This window comes from Sceloporus occidentalis, unplaced genomic scaffold, assembly GCF_023333645.1.
Source record: "Sceloporus occidentalis isolate IW3139 unplaced genomic scaffold, rSceOcc1.0.p SCAF_8, whole genome shotgun sequence".
Lineage (NCBI taxonomy): Eukaryota > Metazoa > Chordata > Lepidosauria > Squamata > Phrynosomatidae > Sceloporus > Sceloporus occidentalis.
The window spans coordinates 16,666,994-16,679,325 of record NW_028316988.1 but is presented as its reverse complement, the minus strand read 5'-3'; the positions used below and the strand labels follow the sequence as shown (position 1 = coordinate 16,679,325).

General features: G+C 42.0%; 1 protein-coding gene across 2 annotated transcripts in view; it reads left to right on the top strand.

Annotated features, from left to right (window-relative positions):
• Positions 1-5,846: 5,846 nt before the first annotated feature.
• The window catches only part of LOC149308056 (ras-specific guanine nucleotide-releasing factor RalGPS1), a 140,817-nt gene continuing 134,331 nt past the window's right edge, over positions 5,847-12,332 (top strand). For both annotated transcript variants that reach the window (XM_089534989.1, XM_089534988.1), the window contains exon 1: positions 5,847-6,170. The gene's annotated coding sequence lies outside the window, so the exon portion shown is untranslated. The remainder of the gene's footprint in view (positions 6,171-12,332) is intronic.

Here is a 12,332-nt window from a genome sequence, read left to right as displayed (position 1 = left end):
TTTTCTTCTGTGCCATTTGCATCTTCACAGGCAACATTTTTCTCATTGTAGATTAATAAAACAATCAGTTGCCATTTATGTGCCATTCATGATGGTGATTATTCATCTTCTTCATATCGATGATAGAAAGTAAAGCTATTAAAGACTTCTGAAAGAGTGGAGTGAAAAGGCAACCAAGTTGGTTTGTGGTTTCCTCTGATCAAACCACATTCTGACTGGTGCTATCTTCAGGCATATTTTGGAAACTGAGCAGAAATAGCAGAATTGCAGTTCAGGATTCTGGGATGTGACAAGATGCGACGGGGACATGATGCCAATGCATGCAGCTTCACAGCCATCTCTTGGTCTCCATTACCCGTCACTGATAGCTTCACAGTAAGTCCAGCCTTGGATTTGTATAAAGTTTATTCTGTGTTATGTTTTCAGCTGACGGCATTATGCAATCTCCATGAGTTTGTAGAAACTGCTGTGGGTGGATAGAAAAGGGGAGCAACAAGAGTTACACTTGTAAATGTTCTGTTTTGTATCCAAATATGCTATAGTAGTGATAAAAGAATGCAGATGCTGTTCAGAAGCACAGATCTGTACCATCATCCACCGCAGTGGCTATGGACATGGAAGAAAAAGGAGAGAAGGAGACGAATATAACTAATGGTAAGCCACTGTGTGCCTTCAAGTTGTTTCCAATGTATGGTGACCCTAAAGTGAAGCTACAGTGGGTTTTTCTTTGCAATATATGATTAGAAAGGGTTTGCCATTGCCTTCTTTGAGGCTGAGAGAGTGGGACTTGCTCAAGGAGGGCTTCTATGGCTGAGTAGGGATTTGAACCCTGGTCCGCCAGAGTCCTAGTCCAGCACCCAAACTGCTATACCAGTGTTTCCCAAACTTTGGTCATCTGGGCATTTGGGACTTCAACTCCCAGAAGCCCTAGCCAGTTGGGCCAGCCATCAGGAATTCTGGGAGCTGAAGTCCAAAACATCTGGAGTATCAAAATTTGGGAAACAATTCACTATTCACAATGCTGGCTCTTATAACTGCATAGCACAGATATGATCGTTCTTTAAGCAGGTCCATTTAAATCAACAAGACGGGTTCGTCATGACTGATTTAAGTCCTATTATTTCCACTGTGTATGTTGTATGTATGCATTACAGTTCTTGTTCCAGTTCTTAGATCGCCCTGGAAGAGAGTGGAAAACTAACAACCCTCCAAATATTGTTGAATTTCAGCTTCCATCATCTCTTCCCTCTCTATCAATCAGTTGTGTGTGGCCACTTGGTTTGCATTTAGCTATTTTTGGTGTGTCCCCCATCCCATGTTAATCCCCCCAGACCGGCCAATCTTGCTCTCGTGTGGGAATGGAATACATGCGCATTGACACTCCTGGGCATCAGGAACATAAACATCCTCCATAGAATTGTTCCGTTTCCTGCAAAAATAATCTAAACCAGTGGATAGCACTGCATTCTCTGTCATTGAAAATGGTGACATGTACACTTGAGCATGAAAATCTATCCAAATTTGCCACGCCTCCCAAGGAAAATACTATTATGGCACAACACACCCTGGAATCCAATGGAAATGATCTTCTTTCTTGCCACTAGATGGTGCAGAAAGATCTAGGAATTGTTTCCCTTTGGTCCAGTCACAGAGAAGTTGTGTACATTAGGCCTTTGTTATCTGTTGCCTTAACATAACAGAGACAAATTTTCAGAGACAGGGAACGCCATTTTGAACGGGGGCACAGAGGAACAGAATGAAAGAGTACATTTTTAATGTCTTTAAGGAATGCCTTTTGTTTCTCTGCATCCTTCTGAATGCAGAAATCCTAATGTGCTGCGCATGTTTGGCATTTAAGTGTGCATCACCTATGAGACAGAAAAATCAGTGGGAAAGTCCTGTTGGGCCACACACACCTACAAGAAAAAGCTTTTTAAAATTACATGAATCACATCATTTATTTTACTATCCTAAAATAGCTTTGTTCCAGCGAGCATGAAAAATCCTAACCCTGATTTTAGCCCCAGCTTGGAAGTGAAGGAAATAGCAGCATGGTTTTGGAGGAAACCCATTTCTCACCTTCTCACTGAAAGGGAATGAGTGAGGGTAAAAAGAAAAATATATACATACAGGAAGGATGCAAGATACAAACTTTTATCGGGTGGCATGAGAACAATAGAAGAGGTATAGGAGAAAGAGAGTATGGTTAATAGAGAAGATAGCCTTAGTCTTAGTCAAAGAACCTCAGCCACCAAACAGTTAATATAAACTCTCCAAAGCAATTGTCAACCAAAGCTCCCAGCAACCCCCAAGAAACGTTTACAACACTTGGAGAATTATGGGCATCTTTCATCATAATGATCTAACCCCGCTTCCGGTTATCAATGCAGTACTTACAAAGCCCACCACAACTAGTGTGTGACCAAATGAGTAATGAAGAAGTTAGATCTGCGTAGCATGAGCAAAACTGAAGCATGGGACTGTTGAGAAGAGAGGAAGGGTCTCCCCTTCGGAGTCCAAGAAACAAAAGAAAGCTTTAAAATGCCAGGGAAGGTGGGCAGTAAAAGCAAACCAACCAACAAATATCTGGGTAACCTCTTGGGTGGCAAGGAAGAGCAAAGACCAAAAGCAAAGGTTAGAAAGCCAAAAAAATGATGCTCAGAAAGAAGCCGAGGAACAACAAGAACGAGCCGACAAAAGCTCATTGATGGTCAGGATAAAACAGCTGATGTTTGGGAATAAAATTCAGAGAACGGGGAGCTGAAAGCCAAGTGTGCCATAGGCTGCCTTTGCCTGGTTCGCCCTTTTTCTGTTCCTTTGCTGTCCGTTGTGCTTTGTGTACTTTGCAGCTGTTGCTTGCAGCTGCCACACCAACATGGAGAGGAAAACTCGGGTGAAGATAACAGAAGAGGCAATGGGACAGGGAGATGATGGACAGCAACATAGAAAATCAAAACACTATTCCACATGTTGCCATAAACTTACACCAAATGGTATTTTTTTAAAACACATAATTCATATCAAATGTCGGCTCCAGTATCTGAAGACACCTTGAAATGTATAGCTGTGTCAATCTGTAGAATCGGTATGCGGAGGGATCTTGTAGCACCTATGAGGCTCACTGAAAGAAAGAAGTTGGCAGCATGAGCTTTCGTGTTTTGAAAATGACTGGCATAGTGATCCTCACCACCAGACAGACTGGACTTATTGTACTGTATATCCTGTTATTAGCTATTATTTTTGCCTCTTTTAAGTGTAGGAAGGATATGCACTTAACTCCAGTCAACAGTTCGACTTCAGATTTGTTTTTTTATTCTGTTTTGCTGCTGCTTATCACACTTTGTGTTTGTTTTATGATAAAAAAAGATCAATGCCGACCTTTAATCCAGAGAAAACAGCAGGGCTAAAATGTGTATACGTCAGTTTCCAAATGCATTCTCGATAAGTGCATCTGTGCATCTCCAGTCCAAAACACACTGCAGAAATAATCCAGTTTGAGACTGCTTTAACTGCCCTGGCTCAGTGCTAGGGAATCCTGGGAACTGTAGTTTATTGTGGCCCCAGAGCTCTCTGATAGAGAAAGCTCAATCTCTCACAAAACTACAATTCCTATAATTCCCTAGCATTGAGCCAGGGCAATTAAAGTGGTCTCAAACTGGATTATTTCTGCAGTGTGTTAGAGGTCCTTCCCATGAATCCTTGTGGACAGATCTGCTTTCTGTCTATTTATAACTAACAACCATATACTAGAATATACCATCATTCACACACACACACACACACACACACACACACATCAGTTGTGCATAACAAATATTGGCGTTTTTTCTCCCCAGAGATGCCGATGATCCCACCTTTCTTGACTAGTTTAAGTAATGTCATTCCATGCCTTGACACTTGCTCCTTCTTGCTTCTTCTAATTAAATCCCATTTAATCGTGCTGTTTCTAAAGCATTTGTATGTTTTAAACTGCCTTTAAATGCAGCAGATAGTTTCATTCTACTTTAAAGTTTCTCTTTGTACGTTATAACTATATAGTTGTTGTTGTTTTAATTTGTTTGCCTCCTTGAGTTCCCCAGTTTCGAAGGGGAAAGGCAAGTACAAACTATGTAATAATAATAAGAGGAAGTCAAAAATGGAGATTTTTGGCTGTAATCCCGCTTCAATCCGTTGGGAGAAGCGGGAAAATACAAATAAACTTATTATTATTATTATTATTAAAGAAGAACAGTGTAAGTCTATACCAAATATAACACTGCTTTTCTTATTTAGTTGGTGGCTACTTTTGGATAAGCTTTCCCAAAGCTGTTTCCTAAACTCCAGCACCAGCTTTATCTTGCAAAGCCAAGTATAGACATTTGAACCTTTTAAAAATAGGTTTAGACTTCTTTCTTTCTCATTAATAAGTGGGGAAGTTGTTGTTTCTCCTCCTTTTCCCCATCTTATCCTTTTGTTTTTGCTATTTTTGCTTTGCTTTATTATTATTTTACCGCAGCTCATTTAAAAATGTGTCCTCTTCTCTTTCAGGACGTCCTACCAAAAAGTTAAGCCACAGACTTTCCAAGTCAATGCAACGGAAATATTACTTTAGTGACAACTTCCCGATGTTGGCTTCCTTACTTCTACTCTGACTTGAAACTTGGGTGACGACACACAATGTCTTGCCTAATTTCGAAGTGTCTTGTCTAATACTGAAATAACCCAATGATTTAAGGTTGCCGCAGGCAGAAATGCTGACGTTTCGTCATTATGAAGCTGGTTCTCTGCATCCACGGATTTCGCCATCCATGGTTTGAAAAAATTCCCCTAATAAAACAAATCCCAAAAGGCAACTCTTGATTTTTGTCATAAGGGGACACCATTTTGACTTTGAGATTGTATGCAATGGGTCTTGAGCATCCAAGGATGCTAGTAACGTTTGCAGTGATCGAAGTATGGTGAAGACGAAAGGGAGAAACCGGGAGGAGGAAAGAGAAACTGGACATTTTAAAAGGAGCTGGGAAAGTGGCAAGAAAGAGGATTTAATGGGACTCTTGGAGGATGTGATGCACCCCCAAAGGACACACTTGTTAAGGATAATGTGCGAAAGTAGCTCAAGACACATTTCTTTGCCTTAGGATGGCAATGGCAAACCCTCTCTGAGGGAACTTGCCATGAAAACCCTATGATAGGTTTGCCTTAGGGTCGCCATACACACAAGAACAACGGCGACAAAGCCCCGACTTGGCACTCAAGCATCTGTTGTTGTTACTGTTGTGTGCCTTCAAGTCTTTTCTGCCTTAATGGTGACTATCATGGGGGTTTCTAGGTTGAGAGTTTGTGACTTGTCCAAGGTCAGATTGAAGGGACTAATCAGGAACTCAAATAAGAACAACACGCTTTATTTACTCTGTGTGTGTGTATATATATATATATATATTGTAAATAAAGTGTGTTCTTATTTGAGTTCCTGACTAGTCCCTTCAATCTATTTGTATAGTAAATAAAGTGTGTTGTTCTTATTTGAGTATATATATGATGTACAAAATCCTGAAGGACTGGATATATGGGGTGTATATATGTGTTTGTGTGTGGGAACAACCCTCCATGCCACTGTCTTGGCCAAAGTGTGGACTGTCCTCCTCCTCCTCCATCTTGGGCTCATGTCCCTTTATCTTCCCGCCTTTTCCCCTCAAACATCCCATAATAACAGCAACGAAAAGGGCCCCTCCCCCTCCCCTCAGAGCCAACGGTCTGCGCGCGCGCGCGGGCACGAGCCAGTCTGCGCCTGCGCAGTCGCGGCCCCTTCCCCTTCCATCCCTTCCATTAATGCGCGCCCCCTTCCCTCTCCCTCTCTCTCTCTCTAGTCAAGGTCTGAAGAAGAAGAGCCTCCTGCGCATTGCCCCCTCATTTGCATAAACCCCGCCCCCGAGGCCCTTTCCTATTGGCTACTTTGTTCCGAGCCTTCCTTCCCATTGGCTGCTCGCCTTGTCATTCCTTTTTTCCTCCCTTTTTCTCTTTAATTTCCTCACTCTCCGCTCCCTCCAGGCGCTTTCTCCGGCTTCTCTAGTCCGCTTCCGAGGCCCAGCGGGGCCTTTATTCGCCGCCGTCCTTTGCCGGTCCTTCGGGGCGGAACCAAGCGGGGCAGCAGGTGAGAGGGGCCCGCCCCGCCGCCGCCTCCTCCTCCGCAGGTGAGCCGCCGACGGAGCCCCTTCTTCGCCGGCCTCGGTTCTCCTCCCAACAGGGCCCTCTCACGCCCCTCGTTCCTGGCAGCTGAGACATAACACACAAACACACACACAACCTCGGCCCTCGGTTGTGTGTGTGTCTCTGCCTGGGGCCCTTTGTGGGTCGCCCCAGAAGCACCTGCTGCTTGCTAACTGGGGGTTTGTTATAAATAGGTTGTGTGTGTGTGTGTATATACACTCACACATATGTGTGTTGTGTGTATATATGTATACACACATGTGTGTGTGTTGTGTGTAGATATATATACACACATGTGTGTGTTGTGTGTGTATATATATATATGCGTGTGTGTGTGTGTCTGTGTTTTGTGTATATGTGTGTGTGAGAGACAGGCATGCTTATATGTGGTGTATATATATATGTATATGACAGACACACACACATATATATGCTGTATATATATATATATATGACAGACATGCTTATATGTTTATATATATATATATATGTATAAAATTTATTCAGTCATTGACCAACAAAATCACAACATATAAATATGGAAAGTCACAATAGAAATTCATAGATTTCTATACACGATTATGAACATTAACATCATACACAATTATACAAGCATTAAAATCATAAATAAAAGCATTGACATTGACACATGTTGTGTTTATCATAGACACACACATATGTTATATATATATATATATGTGACAGGCATATGCTTATATGTTGTACACAATGACACAGATGGATGCTTATGTGTTGTATATATGTGACAGATGCACAGAAACATGTTGTCTATGCCATAGATGCATTCTTATATATGTATGACACGTATGCATGGCATGCGCGCACACACACATGTTTTATATATATGGCCAAGGCAAAGGTGTTCATAAAGCACACAGACACACAAGGTATTAACTGAAGTCAATAATGCTCATGTGTGTTATGTATGTGACATATATGCACAGATATGACATACAGATATAGAGGTAGATAAGGCATAGATCCTTGCGTATCTAAAACACGCACACACACATGTATGGAAGCAATTACAACACACATGATATATATATATATATATGATGTAAACACACGTATGATATATATGACATAAACATGCGTATCTAACGCAGACACATGTATGTATTGAAGTATGTATTATGTATGAGATGCATGTATGCATGTGTTATATGTGTCACACAGACTCATGTGGTTCCCAAACTTGGGTCTTCCAGGTGTTTTGGACTTCAGCTCCCAGAAGCCCCAGCCAACTTGGATGAAGTTCGGGGATTTGGGGACCAGAAGTCCAAAACATCTGGAAGACCAAAGTGTGGGGATCGCTGATCTAAAACACAAAGACACATGTATGTATTGAAGCACTTAGCACACAGATAGATAGATAGATAGATAGATAGATATGACATAGACGCACATATATATAACCACACAGACACCCACATCTTGGCAAGATTTGTTCAGAGGAGGTTTGCCACTGCAGTGAGTCTACTCTAGTTGGGACTAACAATAGGATCCAAGCCTATGTGTATTTCTATGTATACGCTTTGTATCCAGTTAGTTTGAAAAAGGAAAGGGAACCATAACAAACGTTGCGTTGTTGCTGTTTTGCCATTTAGAAGGAGAGTAAGAGCATACTAGCTGTCTTTCTAGATCTGGTGGACAGTCCATCTATTAACCATCTGTCCTGGCTGATGCTTTGCCCTTTGGCTCCTTTCTTTCTTTCCTACCCTCCATTGTGACAGTGGCTTTCTTACAACACCTTAGACTCTTCAGCTGCCTTTTCTCAGGACAGGCGTGAAGAAAGATCCATCCACGCCTCCCTTCCATCTTCTACAGACTAATTACCGTTCTTGGAAGGGAAGTCCTCCATCCCACATTTCGTAGCCTTCCCTCTTAGGCAACACAGGCTCCTCTGTGTGTGAGGAGTTACCTGCCCAAAGGTGTGACCAGAGGAGTGCCCACCATTTGGAGCGCAAGAAAAGGGCCCAACCTGCTGCACCTCAACTGTCAGAGCAGCATTCCTTGGATGTCAGCCATTCATGCGCACAAGTGGCTATTTCTGTGTCAGGGGACCTTTCTCTCCCACTGGTCCCCAAATGCGCTAACACCAAAGAGCGAGTATAATTGAAAGAGTCAAGAGTGAGGACACTATGCCGCATCCATTTGTCACCTCATTGATCCAAGCCAATGTGGAGGGACAACTGTCGTTCTAAAACATCTCCTCCCTACTCCTTTGGAAATGAGGAAGTGTCACTTTCAGTCACAATTTTTGGCTGGAATATAGGCCAATAAGGACACAGAGGTTTGCTTTTTGTGGCTGGCATGTTTTTGTGTGTGCCTGGGCTGGCTTTGACAAGATTTGGGTGCATAGGATAGGATATTTTTATTTACAGCCATAGACCAATAAAAGGGTACATAAATTACTCCTTCCAGTTTGGAGGATCTAGGAGGCTTTGTGGGACTTAAAAAGGGGGCTCTCAGGGCTGTGTCTGACCCACAGGTTGCATTTTCCCATCCCTGCTGTAGCAGATGGGACCCAAATATTTGTGCTGCAGCTTCTGCTTTCCTGCGATTAAGTTGAGTTCTCAAGATAATTCTTTTAACATCTCAGTGTTGACTTTTGTTACTAGAACTCCCTTAAAAAACTTAACTCCCATCTGTTGTTAACTCTTTTAGTAAGCCTGGAGGAGAAAATTCAACTCAGTTTCCAAAGCTGCAAGATGTACCTGACAGTTTGCCTTTCTGTAATAGCAGCTGAAACCTTCTGCCTGAGGACACTAGTTCCTAGCCAGGCTTCCCTGGTAACCTTCATACCTCACTCTCCTTTTCGGTTGCTGCCTATCTTTCCACTCGACAGTGGCAGGAATTCATCGCTTACATGGATCTCCCATCAGGAACTTCTACATTAGTGGCCCTCCTGAAGTTGTTAGAGTCCTTTCTCTCTGTAAGCCCTTTCCAACCTGGCTTATAGTAAAGGCAGATGGAAGTAGTAATTCATCAACAGCAGACAGGCCATAGGTCCCCTATCCCTGATCTAAGGTCCAAAACACACTGTAGCAATAATCCAGTTTTCAGGCCACTTTAACTGCCCTGGATCAGTGCTAGGGAATCCTGGGAATTGTAGTTTATTGTGGCACCAGAGTTCTCTGACAGAGAAGGCTAAATGACTCAAAAAACATACTTCTCAGAATGTTATATATGCATGAAGAAATGTGCTTGATTTATTTGGGAATATGCTTCATACCAAACATAAGTTTTAAGATGTGCAAAATCAGTTATTCTTATCTTACTCAATTGTAAGTAAAGTATAAGACTTTAATTTGATGTTGATTAAGTAATAAGTAGATCAAGGTCTGGCTTCGCTCAGATCGGTAAATCTTTTACTTCTGTTTGATGTTTTGAATGCTGGACAGATGCTGCATGATACGGCCTCAAAAAGAGTCAGTGCATTTCATGGGAAGTTTGTCCAGCGCAACTAAGTAAATAAGGCCTTCCGGAGTAGAATTGAGTGTCCTTGTCCTAAGAACTTAGGGTTACTGGGGGATAGTGTCATTGGCATCAATAACTTCTCCCTTTGCTGAAAAATCCATTGGAACCGTACTTGGAGACACGAGGCTTTGTAGCAACTATGCGTGAATACTGGTACTTCTCTGTGTGTAAAACAGGACTGAGATTTGTGTGAGATTTATTCCCCAAGTCTTAATTCAATTCATTGCGATTTACTTCTGCATCAACGTGTGTATAGGATTGCGCTGTTAAAAAGTTTAGTCTTCACACTTCACTTCTCTTTACCTTATTGTTTAATCCATTTCATAACCTGTTGATCTTCATCTTCCCCTGTCTGCTCTATTGTATTTCCTGCAGTGAACGATGATGGGACATTAGCCCAGCTGTAGCCAGTTTTATCACTTTGCGTTGTGTAATCTGTTTTAATGAAAAAAGAAGGTTGATCTGTATTGGCAAGAATATATTTGAAGCGTTACTATAGAGTTCTGAAATTGGGAAAGGTGATGGTATTGAAACATCCAGTTGACATTGTTAGTTGCTATTCATGTTCTTTATTTTAAAACGATGTTACCACTAATCTGGAATGCATTATTTATTAAGCCTCACTGGAACAGTGGAATTAGGGTTGGACTCTTGATCCAAAAGGCTATGGCAGGTTAAAGATGGGCACAGGTTTTTGCCCATTTCCTCAGGACCTAAGAGGTAACAGGTTCACAAAACATTGCCTCCAGGATCCAAGCACAAAAGACAGAACAGCAGATACTCTGTTTTAAAAACATTTATTGGATTATTCCTATTCTGCCCTATATATATATATATATGACAAGGCCTCAGGGCAGGGTACAAGTAAAGCCAGTATAGCCAGGTTAAAACAATCGGAAGGGATTAAAAATAATTTGAATAGATTAAAACATGTGAAATATGTTAACAGGGTGGAACAGGCGCAGATGGTGAAAACAGTTCTGAGCATGTGCAAAGCATTTTTAAAATTTAGGCCCAGAGGCTTGCAATAAATAAGCATGTTTTTACTTCATGCTTAAATGAGTCCAGTATTGGTGCCAGTTGGGCATTCGAAAGAAGGGCATTCCACAATTGGGGTGCCACCAACGAGGTCTTCTTTTCGGTTGCAACCAGCCGTTCTTTCTTCTTGCGTTAAATGCAAGAAGCACATTAAAGCTGTCTATGTGAATATTTTCTGTAATGCTGCAGTTGCATCTGACTGTGGCAGTACTAATAAATAACCTTACAAACAGGCAAGATGAGAGAGCGCAAGAGTTTAGGGATGTATGGGTGAGCAGAGGCCTCCTTTTCTATTCTTCTTCTTCACAGGCTCTTTCTCTCTCTGTTGCTCAGTTACAGAACAGTGTCCTTTGTACACTTTCTAAAGCACACATGTGAAATGTTGATTCATTCCTTTGGGGCTGGCTAGCCTTCTGAGCAGCTGGCCACTGTAGGAGAAGACCTGTAAATTTACTATTGCAATACATGCATGAGATGAGCTATCGGTATTTCTCCTTTACGTAACATCTCTCACTGTTCTGAGTGCTCCTGAACATAAAGAGCTTTGGTGGATCAAACCCATGGTCCATCCATTGACGCAGTCAGCCAGTTATATTCAGGAGGTCCAGAAGCAGGGAATAAATTCAATCATCTCCAAGTGCAGAAACCTAGTAGGTTTTCGTCAAGTTATTGTTACATTGACTGTCTGCTTTTCAGTCCCTTTCCTTAAAATGTGCAGCATGGAACCTGTGGGATTTTAAAACCATTGGTTTAGTTGAGCTATCCTCCATGAGCCCACAATCTCTTTTCTGACTAGTTGTGGCCAATTCAGAGTTCTTTGGCTTCCTATACCTTTAGTGTTTGGTTTGTTTGTTATTGTTGCTTGCTGTATGTGTTTCGCTAAACTAGGCATGGATAAATTACTTTTGTATGGCTTTGTATGTGTTTATTAGTTCCATTCTGTTGAGCTGAGCAAATGCGGGCCCTCGACATTCGCTGGCGCTAAGGGCGCAGGACCCCCGTGAAAGTGGAAAAACCGCGAATAAGGGGGAAAAGCCACTATATTTTTAGCCAAGAGAACACCTCTTTAGGAATCTCTGGTCCTCCAGTGTAACTCTGTGGTCAACATCTGCCAGAGGTTGATCATAGATTTGCACTGGAGGACCTACAGATGCCCAGAGAAGTGTTATCTCAAGGAATTGCTAGGTCTTCTAGTGCAGCTTTTAATGACAGTTGACCATAGAGTCATGCTGCAGGACCTAGAGAGAACATCTTAAATCATCCATGAATAATCAAATCCTCAAAAGCCAAAGGCACAGATGTGGAGGGCTGACTGTGTATTTACTACTAAGCCTGTGTCCTCCTTTTGGGTGCACCTTTGTGCAACTTAATGCTTTTAGGTATTTATATTTATACACTGTGTGATGTCCTTTTTTGATTTCCCTCTTTTCTCATTTTGACTGCAGTTAAAATTAACCCCAGTTAATTTTAACCTGTGTTGAATCTTGAACCAGAAGTAGAAGCTGCTGATCTCCTTGTGATCCTCGTGGCGCTGTGCTGGGGAAGGGGAGCGCATGAGCCCTGTTATGGCCACGTCTAGGAGCTGGATTCTCTGGCATGTACTT